We start from the raw sequence: 6000 nt of genomic DNA, 5'->3' as shown, positions 1-6000 counted from the left end.
TAAGGGGCAATTTAGCGTGGCTAATCCACCTAGCCTGCACATCTTTGGGTTGTGGGGGTGAAACCCACGCAAACACGGGGAGAATGTGCAAACTCCACACGGACAGTGACCCAGAGCCAGATCGAACCTGGGACCTCGACGCCGTGAGGCAGCAGTGCTAATCACTGCGCCACCGTGCTGCCCAAGATTCCCAAACTTTAACCAACTCTGGACTCCGAGTGACATTTGTCCCACAAGAACCTGGTGTCAGGAACAGGATCCACTGACGGCTCTGATTAAAGGAAAGTCCCCGTGGACAGCAGATACCGGGGTGAGTATTGTTTGTTTTATACCACCCGTGTTTAGTTCAGTCTGACTGAACACTGGGGCCTCCTGGAATCTCAGGGATCTGCTCTGGTTTGTTTCTTTGGCGTCCATTCGATGTAATTTCAATGACTGCAACATTCCAGACAGAGAGTTGTTGGTTTTACACCAAGGATATGTTTGGGGGCGATGTTGAAATCCCCGTTACCGAGAGGGTTTTGGTGCTGCTGACAAATTAAGGCTTAAAGCTATATGGGAGGCTAACCAGAAAGAGTTCGGCAGTTGGAGAGAGTTTGGCGTGTTCAGAGATCCCAAATAAGGGATCATTTAGCATTATTGCCTCGATGGATCTGCACAGAAAAGCTCCAAATTGTGTGATCAATGAAGGAATTTCAGATATATTGTGTTGTATATATTTGGTGCACAAAGGGTTAAAAGCCTGGGTTAGTGTGTGAATGCTGTAGTTATGTTTAGGGGCAGCACGGTAGCACAAGTGGATAGTACTGTGGCTTCACAGCGCCAGGGTCCCAGGTTCGCTTCCCTGCTGGGTCACTGTCTGTGCGGAGTCTGCACGTCCTCCCCGTGTCTGCGTGGGTTTTCTCCGGGTGCTCCGGTTTCCTCCCACAGTCCAAAGACGTGCAGGTTAGGTGGATTGGTCATGTTAAATTGGTCTTAGTGACTAATAAAAGGTTAGGAGAGATTATTGGTTTACGGGGATAGGGTGGAAGTGAGGGCTTAAGTGGGTCAGTGCAGACTCGATGGGCCCAATGGCCTCCTGCACTATGTTCTATGCCTATGTCTATGTTTATAAAAGTCCTGGTTTGTTAAGCAGCTCGGTATGTTTGAGAGAGGTGCAATTAAGGCATATTAAAATCTTTGGAAATGTACTTTTTTATATAAAGGTTCTCTGGTGAATAAATAATTGGATAAATTGTGTTTAAACTTGAATAATCAGGTCTTGAAATCCGAGTGACATAAGGGTGATGTAACTAATGGAGCTGTGAGGGTATCGGGTATCTAGCAGGCCGTCAGAGTTTTAGTTTTTTGGCTGGAAAGTGAGCTGAGAAACATTTTCTGAAGCATTATTCTGACTGTATTCTGGTTTCTTCAAAAGATCTCTATCCAATATTAAGCAAGTATGCTTGGGTTTGCTAACTGTATTTAAACGTGGATTTTGACCAGAGTTGGGTTTCTTTGAGTGCAGATAAAGATAGCAGTTAAGGGTTATTCTTTCATTGTATTGGTTTTTTTTTTTTTAAATGTGTTTTTATTCAAAATTTTTCAATAATTTTTACAAACCACTATAAAAAGAAAACAAAAAGCATAGTAATAATAAAGATAACAATTTAACAAAACAAAGTGGCATATCTGCCCTTTGCAAGTGAAATCTATCCACCACCCCATCTCCCCCCCCCCCCTCTGGTTTGCTGCTGCTGCTGACCTCCACTTAACGTTCCACGAGAAAGTCAAGGAACGGTTGCCACCGCCTGGAGTACACCTGCAAGGACCCTCGCAAGGCAAACTTTATCCTCTCCAGCTTGAGAAATCCCGCCATGTCACTGACCCAAGCCTCCACACTTGGGGATTTCGCGTCCCTCCACATTAACAAGAGCCGTCTCCGGGCTACCAAGGAGGCAAAGGCCAGAACTCCGGCCTCTTTCGACTCCTGCACTCCCGGATCGTCTGACCCCCAAATATCGCTATCCCCCAGCCCGGTTTTACCCGAGTGTCCAAGACCTTGGACATAGCCTTTCCAAAATTCTGTACGTGCTGGGAATGCCCAAAATATATCGACATGGTTTGCTGGGCTCCCTGAACACCTCACAGACCTGTCCTCCACCCCAAAGAACTTACTCATTCTCGCCACTGTCATATGTGCCCGGTGCACCACCTTAAACTGAATCAGGCTAAGCCGGGCACAAGATGAGGAGGAATTGACCCTGCCCAGGGCGTCCGCCCACAGGCCGTCATCCAGCTCCTCCTCCCACTTGCCCTTCAGCTCTTCCACTGAGGCCTCCTCCGCCTCCTGCAACTCCTGGTATATGTCCGATACCTTGCCGTCCCCTACCCACACGGCCGAGACCAGCCTGTCCTGTATCCCCCGGGCCGGTAGCAGCAGGAATTCCTCCAGCTGCTTTTTCACGAACGCCCAAACCTGCAAGTATCTAAAGATATTTCCTGGGTACAACCCAAATTTCTCCTCCAGCGCCCTCAGACTAGCAAAAGTCCCATCAATAATCACGTCCCCCATCCTTTTGATACCCACTCTATGCCAGCTTTGGAACCCTCCGTCTATTCTACCTGGAACGAACCTGTGATTGTTTCATATAGGGGTCCAGACTGAAGCCTTTGCCTCCCCCCTGTGCCGTCTCCACTGACCCCAGATCCTCAATGTCGCCACCACCGGGCTCGTGGTGCACCGTGTCGGCGGGAGTGACAGCGGAGCCGTTATCAATGCCCCAAGGCTAGTATCCCTGCAAGACGCCACCTCCAACTGGTTCCATGCCGCCCCCCTTCCTCTACTACCCAATTCCGAATCATGGATATATTCGCTACCCAATAATAGCTGCAAATGTTCAGCAGCGCCAGCCCACCCCCACCCTGACTGCGTTCTAAGAACCATCTCTGAACACTTGTTTGCCCATACAAATCCCGTAATCTGTTTACCCGCTTGAAAAAGGACTTGGGGATGAGGATGGGAAGGCACTGGAAGCCGAACAAGAACCTGGGGAGGACCGTCATCTTCCCGCCAGGGAAAGCGGCAGCATGTCCCACCTCTTAAAGTCCTCCTCCATCTGATCCACCAGCCGCGCTAAATTGAGCTTGTGCAGGGCATCCCAACTCTTAGCCACCTGAATGCCCAAGTAGCGAAAGCCCCTCTCCACCATCTTAAGCGGTAGCTCTCCCAGTCTCTTTTCCTGGCCCCTCGCATGTATCGGGAAAAGCTCGCTTTCCCCAACATTCAGCTTATACTCCGAAAGGTCCCCGAAATCTCTAGGATCTGCATGACCTCCCCCATCCCCTCCACCGGATCCGCAATGTACAGGAGCAGGTCATCCGCATACAGTGAAACACGATGCCCCCCTCCCCCCGAACCAGCCCCATCCAGTTTCTGGACTCCCTCAACGCCATGGCCAGCGGCTCGATTGCCCGGGCAAACAGCAGGGGGGACAGGGGGCACCCCTGCCTTGTCTCTCGATGTAACCTAAAGTACTCCAACTGCAGCCGGTTCGTCGACACACTCGCTACCGGGGTCTGATACAACAATTTAACCCACCCTATAAATTCCTCTCCAAACCCAAATCTGCCTAACACTTCCCACAGGTACTCCCACTCCACCCGATCGAAGGCTTTCTCCACGTCCATTGCCGTCACCACTTCTGCATCCCCTCCTTCCGAGGGCATCATGATCACATTCAGGAGCCTCCGCACATTCGTATTCAACTGCCTGCCCTTCACAAACCCCGTCAGATCCTCATTGATCACTCCCGGGACACAGTCCTCAATCCTAGTGGCCAAGATCTTGGCCAACAGTTTGGCATCTACATTAAGGAGTGAAATCGGCCTATAGGAGCCACATTGCAATGGGTCCTTATCTCGCTTAAGGATGAGCGAGATTAGAGCCTGCGACATCGTCGGGGGAAGGGTTCCCTTTTCCTTAGCCACGTTAAAAGTTCTCAACAATAGCGGACCCAACAGCTCTGAGAATTTCCTGTAAAATTCTACGGGATACCCAGCCGGTCCCGGGGCCTTGCCCGACTGCATACCCTCCAACTCCTTAACCAATTCCTCCATCTCTATCGGGTTCCCCAATCCCTCTACCCGCCCCTCGTCCACCTTGGGGAACCTCAGTTCGTCGAAGAATTGCTTCATGCCACCCCCCCCCCCCCCCCCCCCCCCCCCCCCAAACCTCCGGGGGTTCTGACTCATACAATTTGCCATAAAAGTCCTTGAAGACCTCGTTGATCCTTGCCGTGCTCAGCACCGTGTTACCCCCCCCATCCCTAATTCCCCCAACCTCCCTGGCCGCCTCTCTCTTCCGCAGTTGATGCGCCACCATCCTGTTTGCCTTCTCCCCATAGTCACACACCGCTCCTTGTACCTTCCTCAACTGAGCCTCAGCCTTCCCCGTAGTAAGCAGGCCAGACTCCGGCGCTCCTTGAACAACCCCTCCTCGGGGGATTCCGCGTACCTCCTGTCCACCCAAAGTATCTCCCTCTCCATCCTGTCCCTCTTCTCCCTGTGGGCCCTGACTGAAATTAGCTCCCCTTTGACAACTGCCTTCAGCGCCTCCCAGACCACACTCACTGAAACTTCCCCCATATCATTGGTCTCCACATAGCTTTGGATAGACCGCTGAATCCGCCCACAGACCTCCTCATCCGCCAGTAGTCCTACGTCCAGTCTCCACAAAGGGTGTTGGCCTCTCTCCTCCCCCAGCCCCAACTCCACCCAGTGAACGGCATGGTCCAAGATCGCAATGGCCGAATACTCCACCCCCTCCATTCTCGGGATTGGAGCCCTACTTACCACGAAAAAATCAATCCGTGAGTACGCCTTGTGCACATGGAAGAAAGAAAACTCCCTCGCCCTTGGCCTGGCAAATCTCCACGGGTCCACTCCCCTCATCTGGTCCATGAACCCCCTCAGGACCTTGGCCGCTTCCGGCCTCTTACCCGCTTAACCCCCCTACCCCCCCCCCCCCCCCCCCCATAGCACTACCGCAAGTCAGCTGACTCATGCTGACCCCGGCCGCTCCCATCTCCACCTCCAATCCCACTGTTGGCTCCTCTTACAAGTCTCCACCCCCCCCCCCCACCTAAGTGAGGTTAAGAGAGTCGTTCCACCCCCCCCCTACACCCCGTGTGTACAGAGAAAGAAGAAAAAAACCAAGGCACAATACTCTCAAACCCCCAGCTTCGGATACTGACCACACCATTTCACGGATAAACCGCTCTCCCTGTCTGGGCTGACCCCACCACCTGTGATGCAGCTCTTCCCAACTGCGACCTCGCCCAAAGCCTCAAGGGCCCAGGGCAAAGGGGGCAACAAAAACAAAAGGGAACACGGGGGAAACCCCAACATAAGACTGCCACCCCCCCCAGCCCCCAGCACCCCACCAGCAACCTCCACAACATACTGCAGTCCATTGCTCGAGTCCAGCTTCTCATTCTTAATAAAAGTCCACGCCTCGTCCGGCGTGTCGAAATAGTGCTGCCAGTCTTGATATGAAACCCACAGCCTCGCCGGTTGTAACAGCCCGAACTTCACCCCTTTGCTGTGGAGGACCGCCTTGGCCCGGTTGAATCCCACACGCTTCTTGGCCAGTTCTGCACCCCAGTCCTGATAGATACGGATCTCGGTGTTCTCCCACTTGCTGCTCCGCTCCATCTTCGCCCATCGCAGGACACACTCCTTATCGGTGAAGAGGTGGAATTTTACCACCCTGGCTCTCGGCGGCTCGTTCGCCCTAGGCCTCCTTGCCAGGACTCTGTGCGCCCCATCCAGCTGCAGGGGCCTCGGGAAATTCCCCGCGCCCATCAGCGTTCCCAGCATCGTGGTCACATACGCCCCAGCATCCGACACATCCACGCCTTCAGGGAGACCCAGAATCCGCAGGTTCTGCCTCCTCGACCTATTCTCCAGGTCCTCCAGCTTCTCCTGCCTTCTTTTGTGCAGCACCTCGTGCGCCTCCAC

Source organism: Scyliorhinus torazame, chromosome 5 (assembly GCF_047496885.1).
Source record: "Scyliorhinus torazame isolate Kashiwa2021f chromosome 5, sScyTor2.1, whole genome shotgun sequence".
Taxonomy (NCBI): domain Eukaryota; kingdom Metazoa; phylum Chordata; class Chondrichthyes; order Carcharhiniformes; family Scyliorhinidae; genus Scyliorhinus; species Scyliorhinus torazame.
The sequence above is the reverse complement of the archived record's forward strand: the minus strand, read 5'-3'. Positions refer to the sequence as shown.